Source organism: Benincasa hispida, chromosome 1, assembly GCF_009727055.1.
Source record: "Benincasa hispida cultivar B227 chromosome 1, ASM972705v1, whole genome shotgun sequence".
NCBI classification, from domain to species: domain Eukaryota; kingdom Viridiplantae; phylum Streptophyta; class Magnoliopsida; order Cucurbitales; family Cucurbitaceae; genus Benincasa; species Benincasa hispida.
Genome location: NC_052349.1, coordinates 76,741,439 through 76,761,034, shown reverse-complemented (window position 1 = coordinate 76,761,034; position 19,596 = coordinate 76,741,439). Strand labels below are relative to the sequence as shown.

Below are 19,596 nucleotides of genomic sequence, written 5' to 3'. Positions count from 1 at the left end.
TGCAAATTATTATTATCTAAGTATTTAATCAAAATAGTCCATTTTAATTTTAAAATACAGTTTAATGGATGGTTTTTTATATTCTTCATGCCCTGGATTATGGTCCCTGTTGTAGAATAGAGGACGCGTTTTGTTGTTCATATGACAATGGTTGGTAATGTCATTTCTGTTCTCAAACCTTCACTCAACATAGGAAAAACTTAAAAAGATTGAAGAAAGTCATTGAAACTTATAAAATATTCTACATTTTTCTCTTTTGAGTACTTTGTAGCTTTGTGCAGCTTAGATTTGTAAATTTTACTACTTGGTACTAATTAAATTTGTGGACTCTAATATATATCATACTTTCCCATGTCCAAGTACAACTAATGATGTCCTTTGTCAAAAAATAAAAAAGATGATAATTCTCATAAAATGATATAAGATTTATGTAATTCATAATGCAAGATCTTTGAGTTTTCTATAATGCAAGATCTTTCGGTTAGTAAAAATGTGAAAGACTGGATTTTAGGGGTGGACATGGGTTGAGTTAGATTGGGAAATTTTTTGGATCAATCTAAAAATTCGAGTTCGTCAGGTTGGTAACTCGAATGTCTCAAATAAAGTCCAACCTAACCAAACCCTTAAAATTTGAGTTGGATTGGGTTGGATTGGAGTTATTTATTTCCTTTCTTTTCTTTTGTATTACATTTTTTTTATTAGTTTAAAATATTTAAATTTGCTTACAACACATTAATAATTAAATTTTCATAAAACACAAATGTTAAATATCAAAATCCAAGATATTTATTATAAATTTCATACAAACATCATAAAAATATATATGAGTTATAATATTTATAAGTTATAAGGGCGGTTTTTAAATATAGAAAAATAAACCAAAATATTTACAATATATAGCAAAATTTTAGAATTATCAATGATAGATGCTAATAGGCATCTATAAGTGTCTATCGACATCGTCTATCAGTATCTATCAACATCTATCATTGATAGTTCTAAAATTTTGCTATATCTTGTAAATATTTTCAACAATTTTATCAATAATTTTACAAATTATAATATATATATATATATATATTAATAATATTAGAAATTCGGGTCAGGTTGGGTCAACCCGAATTTTTAAAAAATAAAACCTAAACCCAATCCAACTCGAAAAAAAATATAAAAATTCAACCCAACCCAAAATTAAATTAACCCAACCCAACATTTATAATTTGGGTTGAGTAGTCCGTCAGATCATTTGAACACCCCTAGTGAATTTGAACTTTCTTTTGTTTTTTGGTAATGTTGAATTTGGATTGTCTATGAAAAAAGTCTTTTTCAGGAATACATTTTTTAAACACTTTTTCTAAAATGTGTTTAAAATTTAAACACTTTAGAACTTTTCATAAGTGTTTATATACATAACTTCGTTTAGTTTGTTATATGTCAAAAATGTTTATACTTAAGTCAAATTACCATAAAGGACTATTAAACGCTATGGACTGATTTTATAAAAAAACACATGTATTTTCATTTTTTTAGAAAGATATATATTTTGAAATTAATCGTACGTTATCTTGAAATTATTGAATTTTTTTAGAAACTTGAAATTATTGAAGGTAAAACGAAACATAATTTCGTTTTTTTGTATTAATTTTTTTTCTTTGGATAATCCAATTTTAGAAGCATCTTCAAATGTAAATGCACAATCATTAAAGCAAAAATAATAAATAATTGATCTCCAACAACAAAACATAAATAATACTAATTTTTCCTAGACAATATAATATCAACTAGGCATAAGAATTTGTACAATTTGACCACGTTCTTCATTCATCTACATTTCACGAAATGAACCTCCACGTTCTTAGATGGTCTCCTCTTGATTTCTTTCATCATTTGAAGGTAGTAGCATCTCATCATTGTGATGTTATAACTAAATGAAATATTTAGTTATAATTTTCTTTCCTTTAATAAACTGTATAGATAAATGATACACCTTTAATTTATCTTAACACAACTCATTTGTTGCATCAGTAGTCTGTCTTAAAGGATCCCATCCCAAGCTTGTCTTATTTCCGACCAAGTCTGTACATATCTGCTCCTCCTTCTTTGATACACCCCATTTATTTTTCATTTGTCCTTGATCATAATTTCATCTATCTTTACTTAAATGTCCATTTGACCTATTCTCTTTCAAAGCTTCAGCAACACAAGTACGGATAAATGTATCCGTTGTAGTATCATCCCAAATTGCCTTGATTTGCTTTTCTTTTTCCTCTCTGTTAGCAACTATATTCACATACATCTCTAGCAAATAAAAATTAATCAATATTAGAAATTAGTACAAAAACAACTTTACTCTACATTAGAGATGTACACGGGATGCCATTCCCCATCTCCATCCCTACTTCCCATTTCATTTTCCATCCTCGTGAAATTTTCCATGGGGATCGGGGTGGGATTTTCCGTGGGAAATTCACAGGGATCGGGTTCCCAGTGAGGAATTTTTCTTTTTTTTCTTTTTTTATTTATAAAAAATCAATTAATTTAAATCACTAATGTGGACAAATTTTAATTAAATAATTAACTTTATTACTAAATTGTTTATTATGGTTAGTTTTATATAATAATTTGAATTTAAAGATAAATTAGTCAAATTTTAGCCTAAAAAAGCTAATTAATTTTTTAGTAGAAAAAAATAAATGTAAATCAAATGATAATCTAAATTTAAATATTCAATTTAAACATATTCATTATCTTTCCCTATAATTAATCAAATTTGAAATTTAAAAGTAATATTTATATAATAATAATAATAATATATCATTAGATAACTATATGATAGGTAGAAGTTAATCGGGGCGGGGATGAAACTTTTTCCCCACTCCCCTCCCATTCCCCCCTAATCGGGAATCCCTGCCCCGTTTTGGGCGGGGCCGTCCCCGTAATGAAATCGAACATTTCTAGTCTACATCTCAAATAAAGTGGACACCTAATATACACTCTACTTTATAACAAGAAGCTAACGACAGAAAAATCTTCCAGATTGGTGATATGCACCAAACAAGAACAAATATTTGAGAGAACTTTCAATTGCTGTTAATTTCCAAAGAGACATGCCAGAAATAAATATAAGACTTTTAGCCATACCATGAATAAATCTAATTAATTATGATGTAAGCAATGATTAAGGAGTTTTGTGAGAAAAATATGGAAATTCATGAAAATATGGAATGCCTATGGGAGAGTTTCAAATTGCATAGCCAATATAAAACTGATCTTCAAATGCCTTCTTTTCTTCGTTCTAACTCATGAAGATTCAAACACTCACTGAATGCTACATCCACGAGTTTGAGTTAGACATATTTTCTTATGGATATCACACCTAAGTTTAATACTCAATCACTAGTGACAGGAAATTAGTTAATTTACAACTAATAGTTTAAAAGGTAATAATTGGCAGACATGAAGAATAGATGATAGATTGAAAGTATGTTTAGGAGTAGGAGGAATTCATTACCGACAGTAATTTGCTTATTAGTATTGCAAGGTACAGCTGAAGCAAGAAGAGGTGAATCAAGAACATAAATCAGTAACTCCTCCTCCTCATCATATCTGTAACAATCCAAAAATTTCAGGAAATAGTATTTATTTATCTTGCATTATTCGGATTGTATTTCGATTTTTAGAGTTGTGGAATTTGTCTATTTTGGAGGAATAAATCGATTTAAGTGAATTTTGGTGAGAGGTATGGATTAAACTCAATTATCGGAACTTGAATTTAATTTTTGATTTAATTGGATTTATGGTTGAGATTTTTTTTTTTCTTTCAGAGTTCTATTTGAATTTGGAGGTATTAATTTTGAGTGGAGTGGTTGTGATTTGGGTGGTTAAAAAAGATGTAAATATATATCTATATATATATAAATGGGATTTCCTTTTTGGAAATGGAAAAGAAGAAAATATATATTTATTGGAGGAGTTGGGGGATCAAGTTAAAAAATATTGTGGATTTTTAAATTATTGACAAAAATGGGGTAGTATTTTTAAAAATAGGTGGAAATGGAAAGTATTGACAAAAATAAGGTAGTTTTGCTATGAAGGAAAATGGTGTACGGGTACACGATTAGCATTTAATCCAGTCAACACCCATCGGCTCAATTGATTAACTGGTCTAACAGATACTCGTTGATTGGATCCACTTTTTTTTTTTTAATAAATTGACTAATAATTTTTTTTAATCGGAGATGTACAACAAGACTTTAGGATCGGGTCCACAAATTCCTTCATTATTAAACTTAAATTATATATTTAATCTACAATGAAAACATAATTATTCTGCACTCATATTAAAAAAAAATATCATGATACTAAAGAAGATTTAGAATTTGTTATTTAATTTGAAAATAGAAGTTTACATGAAATTTAAAGACGACCCCCTGGCCCTTACCCCACATGGGGGTCGTCTTTGTTTACCTCTAAATTAGCTTCACCCTATTGTCGTTGTCGTGTATGACAAATACGTCTTCGATCAGTGTCAGCAACATTAAGTCGTCTTGTTTGTTGAATAATACTTTCTATGTTGACCAATTTTTGGTGACACATTAAACCCAATTTTGGTAAATTGTGTTGTACTAAATATTGTTGTACATCTCCGATAAAATTATTCTGTACGATGAAAAAAATAAATATTAAACAATATTCATATCATATATTTGAAAATTTTTCTAATTTTAAATCTTTTACCATACAGTAATAGTAAGTGCTGTTAGGTGTGATAAATCGTCTCGTGATTGAATCTAACCAAGAAAAGTAGTCATCTAATACAGCTGACCCATTTGTTATTTCTCCCTGTGCACAACGATCATGTCGTCCATGCTAGTAGGATATATATCCCATGTGAATTCAATGCCAGTCTTGGTCATGCTTACCTTTTAAGTATAGTGTTGGGAGTGTATAGAACAACGAAGGTATCGTTTGTCACTGACCTGTCTCAACACACGATCTGGATGATGCCACTCTATATCTTGTGTGTATGACATCCAATTAATATGAAAAAAAAAAAGATAATTATACATAAAAAAATGTTTTAAATATTCATTTATATATACATTTGTTACCTGATTGTGCATCAGTCTGTCAAATATTTTTTGGTATACTAGCAACATATTTGCTGATTGTTTAGAGGTAGCTAATACATCACTCCATCTAAAATTATAAAAAATATAATTAATTTATATTCTTACATAAAATAATAATGAAATAAATATACAAATGAAATAATACGTGACACTAAGTGGACGATGACCTGAGGCCTATAACTGGACTTGTGGTGCTATAATTGGAAATCTATCAAAGTTCTCTATAAAACCATGCAAGACAGGCACCACCCCACGAGTACGTACCAACATGCTCGAAATTAGACAATAGCAGGAGAAACATGAGATGTACTAGAGTTTTGACTTGTCAGCGAACAAAAATCCTCCAATAAGCTGCATAATGTATGCTTGTGAATACCTATGTATGCTGATGTCGTCGACATCGAGAGGTAAAACTGGAAACTAGGACGCCAACCACATGATACTCAATTTTGAGCCTTTCAGATCATCTGGTAGAACGTCTAAGAGCTACATCACATACATTCTTTCAATCATATTGTAATGAGCCTGTCAATGGTTTTTCGTCCACTCGTAACTCAAACTGAATGGCAACATCCTCCAACGTAATTGTACATTCCCTACAAGGCTGGTGAAATGTGTGGGTTTCTGGTCTCCAATGCTCAACTAAAGTAGTAATGAGGTACCGATCAAGTTGGATAAATCTGATCTGTGCAACCCCAAGAAAATTTGCATGTTCAACATAGAGAATAGTACGTTGATCAAATGGGATAGTATGTTGTGCAGATGCCTCCCTTCTCCGACAACTCAAAACTATGGTAGAAGAACTATCCCATATTGATTGTGAACAATGCGTATTTTATTGATATAATTGTATAGGATTAGTAGGACCAGACTCCATTACCTAAGAAGTTCAAATTACATTACATAACAAAATCTATTTCCTAAGAATGAATTAGATAAAATAAATTCATTACATAAAAATTACAATTACATAAAAAATATAAGTACATAAAAGATACATTTACATAAAAAATACAAGTACATAAAATATACAATTATATGAAAAATACGAGTACATAAAAGATACAATTATATGAAAAATAAAGTACATAAAAAATTTAATGACCCAAAGAGGAAGCACCTAATGTACGTTGTGGATAAGTCCGTCTGTTATGTTCTTCTCTCTTACAAATTGTACATCGTACTTTTTGGCTTGCCTCTCTCCAATCCATTTCATTATGAATGCACGTACTTTTTGGCCGACTCTATTCTCTTAGTAAGTCTGCATTCGGATGAACTTTTGTAAATGATAATTCTGGCCAATAATCTGGGTGTTCTATTGGATGGAAGCGACCTTCATAACATCGCTTGAAATGGGACAATTTGTAGCATTCATCAATAAGAGGTATGTATGTCAAATGCATGTAATTACAAACTGCAATTACATAAGAGCATGGAATCTTGAATGACTGCCACTTATTACAAGAACAAGTTATCTCTTTCAAGCTCAAAACTTGTGTGTATTGTCCTTTATAAGGAGAAATCATACGTATGCCAGTTTGTACTTCAAAAGTTTGAGTTTTCCTGTCAATAGATGTCACTGTGTGCAGATGCTCGTTTTTTCCACCTCTTAAGTTTTCTCAGAGCATATTCTGTTACATATCCCCACGGTCGAGTGCTTTACTGATCTCTTGTCTTCAACGTTCAAAATACAGTATTGTGTGATAAAATGTTAGCCTAACCATAGAAGTAATTGGTAACATTCTAGCACCTTTGAAAACACCATTCATGCATTCAGCTGCATTGCTTGTCATCCACCCATAGCAGTATCCACCGTCATGTGATTGGGTCCATTTTTCCAAGTCAATATCAGAAAAATATTCAAAGCATTAAGGGTTAAATTGTTTCAATTCTTTCATGTACCGAATGAACTTGCGCCTTTGGTCTTGATTTTCTGCCTTAAACACCAAATCTTTTAGTTACTTTGATTTATATTTTGTATTGAAATTACTGGCAACATGGTGAAGACAATATCGATGGTACGCTCTAGGTTCATTCCAACCAATTTTCTCATTACTAATTGCAGCAAGAATGCCCTTTTGCAATAATAGATAAGGCAGTCAATAATTTCCGTAGAGATGAATTCCATCGATGGAAATATATGCCCGTTTGCAATAATAGATAAGGTGGTCAATAATTTTCTCTTATACTTTCCGTAGAGATGAATTCCATCGATCTGGATTAATGGTCTACAATATTTGAACTCTTCTCTTGTAGGATCGAAAAACCAAAAAACTTGACCAAAAATAGTCGTATCTGGCACATCAGATGGAAGGAAACACCAATCTGATCGTGTTCCTAGATTGTAATGAACAAGAGCACTCAACCAATATAGAAGCTCTAAATATGATTTCTCCCAGTCACCAAACACAACAAATCTAACACTTTTCTTTTTGCTTGCCACACTCGTCTATAATTAACATTATAGTCATATTGTTTCTTAATTGCTTCTTGGAGTAGGGCCACAGGTACCTCAAGATCAACTCTAACCAAATTTTGGATTTCGATACTCATAAAATTTGAATCAATATGTGAATGATCCTATGTCAATTCTGAAAATAAACATGAGTGTTCCCCTTCAAGTTTGGTGATTTCAAACATCCCATGAGTTTTATGTCGACATGCCCGTAACCTCTAATCACAACCATCCTTCCACTGTTTGCATCTGACGTACCAAATATCTTGATTTGATTCCACTACAATAATTAAATAGTATTTTGTCACACAGTAATACAACAAGTTGTAGATCTTCTTTAATATTAAATAATATTCCTTTTTGTATTAAACTAGAATTATCTACCTATATACTCATTTCCTCCAAAGTTGACCCTCATTCACATGTTGAATTAGTAATTTTCCAATCTATTTGTGTGAACATATCCGACGGTACCACTCAAGATCACGTTCCCTACTCCTATCGTTTCCAACTAATTCATCAATTTCAACATCAATATCACTATAGAATGACTAAATCTTCAGGATGCATCTACATATTTATTATGATCTTTTCAACTATTATAGTTGACAAAAAAAATATGTTAATATGTTAACCCAACAAATAGCTTAACAAAATCAGCCCAACAAAATCCAATTTCTAAGTTCAACATATAAGATCTAAATATTATACATTCAAATCAACTAAAATCTAATATCTATAAACTATACATTTAAATCAGCCCAAATAAAAATAAAATAGTATATCCATGGATCATACATTTAATTTAGCCCAAATGCAAACAAAATGATATATATAGATATATATATATATATATATGAAGCAATCTTCATTTTTATAAACAAATACATATATTTTCTTAACTCAACCCAACAAATAGGCCAACAAAATCATCCAAAAAAATAGCCCAACAAAATAAGCTCAACAAAATCCAGTTTCTAAGTTCAACATATATCTAAAGTTTATACATTTAAATCATAGATCCATAAACTATACATTTAATTTGGCCCAAATACAAACGAAAATGAATATAATATATATATATATATATATATATTATAAATATATATTATATATATACTATATAAGTAATCTTCATTTTCCGAACTTGATCTTCATTTTTATAAACAAATACATATATTGGGAAAAATTAAAGAAAAAACTTTACCTAAGGTGGACGACGACAAAGATTGGAGACAGCAGGTGGTAGATCAACTCACAACGGCAGTAATAAGAGAAAAAACTCACAATCGGATGGAAGAAGAAAAGAGGCTATGGCGATAATGATGAGGAAGAAAAGAGAAAATGCTCTCGGATGGAGGAAAAAGAAGGGGTTGCAACGTTTAAGGGACCACTAAATTGTGTACCCCGGTACACGACTTAAGGTAACCATAACCAGGTACACGATTACCCCAGTCAACGCTGCATAGTGTACCGATACACGATTAAAAAATCTATTTCTGTCAATATTATCCGCCCAACCCTATTTTTGTTAATAATTATTAAAATAACATTATTTAAAAAAAATTCGAGTTGGGAAGCGTGCTAGAGAAAAAAATTTCCTCTCTTCCTCTTTCAGCCGCACGATGTCGTGACCCCCCTTCTATTTCGCACATCCGTTCGTCACAGTCGCCGATCCGCCACGCTGTGCCGCTTCAGCCTTGCCTGTCGCCGTCAAACGTTGCTTGCCATCGTCGATCGTTTGGTTGCTGAAGCGTCGCCGTTGTCTTAGGGGTTCTTCGTCGTCGTCTTAAGCGTTGCCGCCCAACGCCTGCGCCAGCCCACCGCACGCTTCGTCGACCGAATGCGAGTTGCCGCCGTCGAGCCTTGAATGCCACCCGTACTCGGCCCCAGCTGCGCGTCTCTGCCTGTCATCCGCCGTGCCTCCAGTCGCCGGAATCCAATGATTTAAGTAAGTTTTGGGTTCTTTTTGGAACGCCCATTAACACTGGTTTAAATTTTGGCCAAAACTAATTTACCCGTCAATTTTTTTAGGTGGATTCAGGAGTTTAGGGTTGTTAAGGAAGTTGTCCAACAAAGTAGAGGTTCGTTTTGGGCATTCTCGGTACTTTTGAGCAAGTGTTAAAGATTCAATCCATTTTTGGACTAGGTTATGTTGCTGTAATTTGATATTTAACCCTTGATATTGGTGTATGTTCAGATTGGGATGCTTAATTGAAGTGTTGGAGTGATATTGGAACAAACCACGTGTTGTATAAGTGGTTTTAAATTTCTGTAGAATAAATTTGTGACCTAGAATTTGGGCTAAGTGCAAAAAATTAATTTCTGGTTTGTGCTTTAGGATTCGATTCAAAGTGCGTGGAACTTGGTGGCTGGTGTGCTTGAATTGAATTTTGTGTCTAAAAGTGAGGTAAGTTATCTACTGTCAGTTCACCCTCGAACCCAAGTATGTGTTAAAAATTGATTCCTATATTGTGTTAAAATATTATGTCATGTTTGTTGGACGGTTGGTGGGGAATATGGAAGCTTATGTTTATGTCATAGAATCTTGATATTTTGTACTCTTGTAGTGTTTGATTGATGGACGAATTGTGAGACTGTTTTGAACCCTAAGCATGATTTTTTTAAGAATTTGTGCTTATGCCTATGTGAGAATGATAGTGACCGTTAGCGTTTTTATCGGGCTTTGAACATTGCATGTTGTGAGCCTTCGAGTTCACACCCTATGCTTATGTTACGGTGTTCCCTCGAGGTCACCACTTATGCTTATGACTCTGTCCCTCTAGGATCGCTATCTATGAAAGCTAGCCTTTTGGTCCGCCGCTTATGCCTATGCCTATGCCTATGCCTATGCATATGCCTACAATGTATTTTGTGTGCTTGAGTCCTGATAGGAAGATTAACAGTTCACCTAGGGACCCAGTAGTGGGTCGCTTACTGGGTATATTTTATACTCATTCTTTTCTTTCCATGTTTTTTTCAGGTAAGGGAAGGGATCAGTTGGCGAATGATAGGAAGAATCCATGACTCGGCCGTTGGGACATGACATCGCTTCCGCATTTGTTCATTTCTTTAACTTGACATGATTTGGTTTAAGATTTAGTTTTTTTAAAGAAAACCCTTGGTTATTTCATTTATTCATTCACTAATTCACTAATTCATTTACTAGTTTAATTTATTTTAAAATAAGTTCAGGGGTATCCCAAATAGTGTTTTTCAGGATTTTAGTATTTGAGTTTTACTTAATGAAATAAAAATTTTATTTAATTTTTTTCTTCGAGAAACTTATTGTCAAGCCTATGCATATATATAGTAGTGCCCTAGAAGTATAATAGGAATTTGAGTAGTTACAGTTGGTATCGGAGTTTAAGTTTTAGGTTATGTAGACTGAATTATTAGGTAAGTCCAGACTGTCCCATTGGCCCTAAATTGATTCTTTGTCATCACCAGGTAAAAGAAATAAATAACACGCATGCACAACGCATGCGCGCGCACACACACGCACACACACATACGTGCACACACACACGCGCATACGCACATGCACTCACACACACGCACTCACACGCGCGCGCACACACACACGCACATGTACACGCACACGCACTCACGCACACGTACACACACGCGCACACACACACACATGCACACACACACACACACACACACCTGTCTCTTATACACATCTAGATGTGTATAAGAGACAGGTCATACGCATGTAATTACAAACTGCAATTACATAAGAGCATGGAATCTTGAATGACTGCCACTTATTACAAGAACAAGTTATCTCTTTCAAGCTCAAAACTTGTGTGTATTGTCCTTTATAAGGAGAAATCATACGTATGCCAGTTTGTACTTCAAAAGTTTGAGTTTTCCTGTCAATAGATGTCACTGTGTGCAGATGCTCGTTTTTTCCACCTCTTAAGTTTTCTCAGAGCATATTCTGTTACATATCCCCACGGTCGAGTGCTTTACTGATCTCTTGTCTTCAACGTTCAAAATACAGTATTGTGTGATAAAATGTTAGCCTAACCATAGAAGTAATTGGTAACATTCTAGCACCTTTGAAAACACCATTCATGCATTCAGCTGCATTGCTTGTCATCCACCCATAGCAGTATCCACCGTCATGTGATTGGGTCCATTTTTCCAAGTCAATATCAGAAAAATATTCAAAGCATTAAGGGTTAAATTGTTTCAATTCTTTCATGTACCGAATGAACTTGCGCCTTTGGTCTTGATTTTCTGCCTTAAACACCAAATCTTTTAGTTACTTTGATTTATATTTTGTATTGAAATTACTGGCAACATGGTGAAGACAATATCGATGGTACGCTCTAGGTTCATTCCAACCAATTTTCTCATTACTAATTGCAGCAAGAATGCCCTTTTGCAATAATAGATAAGGCAGTCAATAATTTCCGTAGAGATGAATTCCATCGATGGAAATATATGCCCGTTTGCAATAATAGATAAGGTGGTCAATAATTTTCTCTTATACTTTCCGTAGAGATGAATTCCATCGATCTGGATTAATGGTCTACAATATTTGAACTCTTCTCTTGTAGGATCGAAAAACCAAAAAACTTGACCAAAAATAGTCGTATCTGGCACATCAGATGGAAGGAAACACCAATCTGATCGTGTTCCTAGATTGTAATGAACAAGAGCACTCAACCAATATAGAAGCTCTAAATATGATTTCTCCCAGTCACCAAACACAACAAATCTAACACTTTTCTTTTTGCTTGCCACACTCGTCTATAATTAACATTATAGTCATATTGTTTCTTAATTGCTTCTTGGAGTAGGGCCACAGGTACCTCAAGATCAACTCTAACCAAATTTTGGATTTCGATACTCATAAAATTTGAATCAATATGTGAATGATCCTATGTCAATTCTGAAAATAAACATGAGTGTTCCCCTTCAAGTTTGGTGATTTCAAACATCCCATGAGTTTTATGTCGACATGCCCGTAACCTCTAATCACAACCATCCTTCCACTGTTTGCATCTGACGTACCAAATATCTTGATTTGATTCCACTACAATAATTAAATAGTATTTTGTCACACAGTAATACAACAAGTTGTAGATCTTCTTTAATATTAAATAATATTCCTTTTTGTATTAAACTAGAATTATCTACCTATATACTCATTTCCTCCAAAGTTGACCCTCATTCACATGTTGAATTAGTAATTTTCCAATCTATTTGTGTGAACATATCCGACGGTACCACTCAAGATCACGTTCCCTACTCCTATCGTTTCCAACTAATTCATCAATTTCAACATCAATATCACTATAGAATGACTAAATCTTCAGGATGCATCTACATATTTATTATGATCTTTTCAACTATTATAGTTGACAAAAAAAATATGTTAATATGTTAACCCAACAAATAGCTTAACAAAATCAGCCCAACAAAATCCAATTTCTAAGTTCAACATATAAGATCTAAATATTATACATTCAAATCAACTAAAATCTAATATCTATAAACTATACATTTAAATCAGCCCAAATAAAAATAAAATAGTATATCCATGGATCATACATTTAATTTAGCCCAAATGCAAACAAAATGATATATATAGATATATATATATATATATATGAAGCAATCTTCATTTTTATAAACAAATACATATATTTTCTTAACTCAACCCAACAAATAGGCCAACAAAATCATCCAAAAAAATAGCCCAACAAAATAAGCTCAACAAAATCCAGTTTCTAAGTTCAACATATATCTAAAGTTTATACATTTAAATCATAGATCCATAAACTATACATTTAATTTGGCCCAAATACAAACGAAATGATAATATAACTAATATATATATATTATATATATATATATATATATATATATATATATATAAGTAATCTTCATTTTCGAACTTGATTCTTCATTTTTTATAAACAAATACATAATATTGGGAAAAATTAAAAGAAAAAACTTTACCTAAGGTGGACGACGACAAAGATTGGAGACAGCAGGTGGTAGATCAACTCACAACGGCAGTAATAAGAGAAAAAACTCACAATCGGATGGAAGAAGAAAAGAGGCTATGGCGATAATGATGAGGAAGAAAAGAGAAAATGCTCTCGGATGGAGGAAAAAGAAGGGGTTGCAACGTTTAAGGGACCACTAAATTGTGTACCCGGTACACGACTTAAGGTAACCATAACCAGGTACACGATTACCCCAGTCAACGCTGGCATAGTGTACCGATACACCGATTAAAAAAATCTATTTCTGTCAATATTATCCGCCCAACCCTATTTTTGTTAATAATTATTAAAATAACATTATTTAAAAAAAATTCGAGTTGGGAGTGCTAGAGAAAAAATTTCCTCTCTTCCTCTTTCAGCCGCACGATGTCGTGACCCCCCTTCTATTTCGCACATCCGTTCGTCAACAGTCGCCGATCCGCCACGCTGTGCCGCTTCAGCCTTGCCTGTCGCCGTCAAACGTTGCTTGCCATCGTCGATCGTTTGGTTGCTGAAGCGTCGCCGTTGTCTTAGGGGTTCTTCGTCGTCGTCTTAAGCGTTGCCGCCCAACGCCTGCGCCAGCCCACCGCACGCTTCGTCGACCGAATGCGAGTTGCCGCCGTCGAGCCTTGAATGCCACCCGTACTCGGCCCCAGCTGCGCGTCTCTGCCTGTCATCCGCCGTGCCTCCAGTCGCCGGAATCCAATGATTTAAGTAAGTTTTGGGTTCTTTTTGGAACGCCCATTAACACTGGTTTAAATTTTGGCCAAAACTAATTTACCCGTCAATTTTTTAGGTGGATTCAGGAGTTTAGGGTTGTTAAGGAAGTTGTCCAACAAAGTGAGGTTCGTTTTTGGGCATTCTCGGTACTTTTTGAGCAAGTGTTAAAGATTCAATCCATTTTTGGACTAGGTTATGTTGCTGTAATTTGATATTTAACCCTTGATATTGGTGTATGTTCAGATTGGGATGCTTAATTGAAGTGTTGGAGTGATATTGGAACAAACCACGTGTTGTATAAGTGGTTTTAAATTTCTGTAGAATAAATTTGTGACCTAGAATTTGGGCTAAGTGCAAAAAATTAATTTCTGGTTTGTGCTTAGGATTCGATTCAAAGTGCGTGGAACTTGGTGGCTGCGTGTGCTTAAATTGAATTTTGTGTCTAAAAGTGAGGTAAGTTATCTACTGTCAGTTCACCCTCGAACCCAAGTTATGTGTTAAAAATTTGATTCCTATATTGTGTTAAAATATTATGTCATGTTTGTTGGACGGTTGGTGGGGAATATGGAAGCTTATGTTTATGTCATAGAATCTTGATATTTTGTACTCTTGTAGTGTTTGATTGATGGACGAATGTGAGACTGTTTTGAAACCCTAAGCATGATTTTTTTAAGAATTGTGCTTATGCTATGTGAGAATGATAGTGACCGTTAGCGTTTTTATCGGGCTTTGAACATGCATGTTGTGAGCTTCGAGTTCACAACCCTATGCTTATGTTACGGTGTTCCCTCGAGGTCACCACTTATGCTTATGACTCTGTCCCTCTAGGATCGCTATCTATGAAAGCTAGCCTTTTGTCCGCCGCTGCTATGCCTATGCCTATGCCTATGCCTATGCATATGCCTACAATGTATTTTGTGTGCTTGAGTCCTGATAGGAAGATTAACAGTTCACCTTAGGGACCCAGTAGTGGGTCGCTTACTGGGTATATTTTATACTCATTCTTTTTCTTTCCATGTTTTTTTCAGGTAAGGGAAGGGATCAGTTGGCGAATGATAGGAGAATCCATGACTCGGCCGTTGGGACATGACATCGCTTCCGCATTTGTTCATTTCTTTAACTTGACATGATTTGGTTTAAGATTAGTTTTTTTAAAGAAAACCCTTGTTATTTCATTTATTCATTCACTAATTCACTAATTCATTTACTAGTTTAATTTATTTTAAAATAAGTTCAGGGGTATCCCAAAATAGTGTTTTTCAGGATTTTAGTATTTGAGTTTTACTTAATGAAATAAAATTTATTTAATTTTTTTCTTCGAGAAACTTATTGTCAAGCCTATGCAATATATATAGTAGTGCCCTAGAAGTATAATAGGAATTTGAGTAGTTACAGTTGGTATCGGAGTTTAAGTTTTAGGTTATGTAGACTGAATTATTAGGTAAGTCCAGACTGTCCCATTGGCCCTAAATTGATTCTTGTCATCACCAGGTAAAAGAAATAAATAACACGCATGCACAACGCATGCGCGCGCACACACACGCACACACACATACGTGCACACACACACGCGCATACGCACATGCACTCACACACACGCACTCACACGCGCGCGCACACACACACGCACATGTACACGCACACGCACTCACGCACACGTACACACACGCGCACACACACACACATGCACACACACACACACACACACACGCATACACACACACACACACACGTACGCACACACACGCACACGCACATGCACACACACGCACACGCACACACACAGGCTGTGGCAGGTCCTTCTTTAGAGGTTGAATATTTACTGAACTTCAAGAAATATTATCCCCCAACGTTTAATGGGTCCTTGAAGGACCCACTAAAATAAAGTTATGGTTGTCTACTGTGGAAGAGATTTTTCAATATATAAAGTGCTCAGAAGAGCAGAAGTTGCAGTGTGTTACCTTTATACTTGTCAATAATGTCAAGCGTTGGTAGCACTTAGTAGGGAGGATGATAGAAGCTAATGGGGTTAGGCAATGTGAGACCAACTCAAAGAACGATTCTACGAAAGTACTTCTCTACTCACGTGAGGTACAACAAACAAGTCGAGTTTATGAACCTGAAGTATAGGACCATGACAGTGGAAGAATATGAAGAGGAGTTTGACAGGTTGCCTTGCTTTAGCCTCGACCCGGTGTCCACTGAAGCAAAGAGAGTTGAAAGATTCGTTTAGGGGCTTTGAGACGGGGTGCAAGGCATTGTGCAAGCATTTGAGCCTACCACCTATGCAACAATGTTCCGTGTTGAAGGAATCAAATTTCAGCGGAAACGTGTGAACGCCTTGCATTTAGACATTCGTTTTATGGAAAACAAAAATAGTAAAATAAAATATGCATTTGTAGGATAAAAATTCAAACAAAACCATAAGCATGCTAGAAAAAAGGAAGAAGAAAAGAAATCAAAACTCACATTTGATGACTCCTCTAACTCTCCTCATCCTTCGTTATTAATGATCTCGAACTTCTCCAATTAAGGAGGAAAAGAATAGAGAATTTCTAGAGAAATTAAAGAGAATGTGGAGCCTTGTGGAAAAATATTTCATTGCCCTAAATGGGCTATAAGGATATATTTATATGGAGAAGGTTAACCTTTCCCCAAGATTTTCTCTTTATACCCCTAGTACTAATTATTTAAATAACCCATATTTAATTAATTGGAAAATTAATTAAATAACCATATATTAAATCTTATTTAATATAAATTTATTTAATTATCATAAATATCATATATTTACACTAACTTCCAATCTCTATTATTTCTGAATTAATTAATTAACCATTAATTAATCAATTAAATAACTATATTAAATCATATTTAATATAGAGTTAATTAACATATAAATATCACATATTTATATGTATACAACTCTTTATGAATCCAATTCATTTAAATTTAATATTTGAATCTTATTCAAATATATCTCTCTTACATAATTTGGATTATAGATCATATCTATAATTAACTATTATATATTAATCTCATTAATATAAAATTTTCTCATTTGATTTGAACAATTTAAATCATTCTTCATTACTATCCTTTAGTGAGCTAACAAGGGGATCTTATGAATCTCTAGATTAGCAGCTTCAATGATATGAGATTAATTGATTAAACTTCTTTAATCCAATTAATCAATATTCATTAACTACTGATCACTCCACTAAAGACCAGTAGCTATACTCTTCGCACTGTAGATCTATTTATATCTCTATGGATATAACCAATCAACTGAGCTATGACTCATAACTACAGCTGGGCCAAAATACCATTTTACCCTTACAGTTACATTTGTAAGAGTTAAACAACATGCAGCGGAAGTATCAAAGATTCATAAGCATTCTATTTCATTAATTTTGGCAAAAACTAAAGCATGTTTTTCATAAAAATGGGTTTTCAGAACATACCTTTGATGAACTCTCCAAGAAAAACGTCTGTTCAGCTATTGTCTTCACTTGATATCAACGTGAAACACCTCAAAACCTTTCCTAATATGTTTTTGGTGCCAGAGTTGTGGGACTCAAGAATAGTTTGAAGATGTAAAGAAACAAGAAAAGCTCATAGTAGCAAATTGAAGAAGACAATTTCTTCTTCACCGTATTTTTTCTCTCAAAATTCTGTATTCTCTTCTTCTCCAACAACTTCAATCTTTTTATATATTTAGATGAACATGCAAATTGATGGAGTGCATGGCTTGCAGCTCATGCTTGGAGAATCAAAATAGAGAAGATAATAGTTTTTGTGTGAGCATGAAGATGATGGTAATGGAGAAAATCTATTTTCCATTTTGTGCAACCATGCAAATTGTTTTTCCATTTTCTTTTTAAAACACAAAATGACTTTTAAATCATTTTTATTCAAAATTGATTTTCTTAAATTAATTAATTTAATATCAAATATAAAATTATTTGTTTTGCACAATAATCATCTTCATATATTTAAATCATATTTAAATATTTATTTTCTGGTTCCGTTTAATTTGAACGTTTCAAATTAATTCCTCAAGCTACCCTAAAGCTTACCCATTTACGAGCTAGAAGGGGGACCTCGCGGACCTACAGATCATGGGCTCCAACGATCCGAGATTAATCGACTAAACTCATTAGACCGATCTAACCCCCATTCGTTAACTAATGGGTGATTCCATTAAAGCCAATAGTTGAACTCCCATCACTGTAGATATATTATGTCCACTCGATATAACCATGATTAGTAAATTAACCCTTCACAGGTTGCTTGTAATAACGACTAGGTCGAATCTCTGTTTTACCCCCGAAATTACCTCTTGTTCCTTAAGTTCCACTGATCCCCTAATGAACAATTGATTTGTGATCCAATCAATAAATCGAATCCCTCTCAGGCCAATGAGAGGGTAAGACCTCTTATTCAAGATCCAGAATCAGCACTTGAAAGGAATAACCTCTCTACTAACACTAATTGGGTAGGAGTGAATTTCCTCTTGCACCCTATGTTCCTAGCTATTCATCCGGTCTTATCCCCAAGAGAATAAATATTTAAATATGATTTAAATATATGAAGATGATTATTGTGCAAAACAAATAATTTAATATGTACAAAAGGTTCATTACAATATTTAACAAAAACAGGTTCTCCTACTGGATGAGCTGAGCAAACGGTCTCCAGGATCTAAGCAGCCTATTTACCTTTCTCTACTCTCTTCTCTGTAAGATATTTAGGGAAATTTCTCTTTCAGTGCCCCAACTCATTGCAGTGGAAACATTTCCCTTTCTCTGCAGCGGTTTTCTTGCTCTTCTTACCAGTAGGCTTTTTCTTTTTTCCTTTGTCTTTCTTCGTTGGAATACTCTTAGTTTACGAAGACGAGGCAACTTCAGGGTTGGAGGACATTCCTCTTTTCTCAACAGAAGCAACATTTACTTCTGGTACAGGTCCAGACCCTTAGTTCTCAATATGGTCTGAAAAGCCTGCAGCTTATTAAGTAGATTTGTCAAGTTATATTCGATTTTATTCATCAAGGCATCGATACAAAATTGCAGAAAACTCTTCGAAAGAGATTCTAGAATAAAGACAACTTGACTTCTCTCATCCATCATAGCACTGTTCATTTCAGCCACATTAAAGTAGACCATCATGTTCAGGACATGTTCACGAACATTGGTCCCCTCTTTCATGCGATTATTGTAAACGTATTTGATAACATCATGCCTCAAGGTGAAGGATGACTATCCAGACATCCCTCTTAGAG

The 19,596-nt window shown here is 33.9% G+C and overlaps 1 long non-coding RNA gene across 1 annotated transcript; it reads left to right on the top strand.

The window, feature by feature from the left end:
• Nucleotides 1-9,143: 9,143 nt before the first annotated feature.
• On the top strand, nucleotides 9,144-10,881 carry LOC120089296. The gene is made up of 3 exons (XR_005485127.1): nucleotides 9,144-9,538; nucleotides 9,622-9,997; nucleotides 10,571-10,881. It is a non-coding gene; the product is annotated as an uncharacterized LOC120089296 (long non-coding RNA).
• Nucleotides 10,882-19,596: the final 8,715 nt, after the last annotated feature.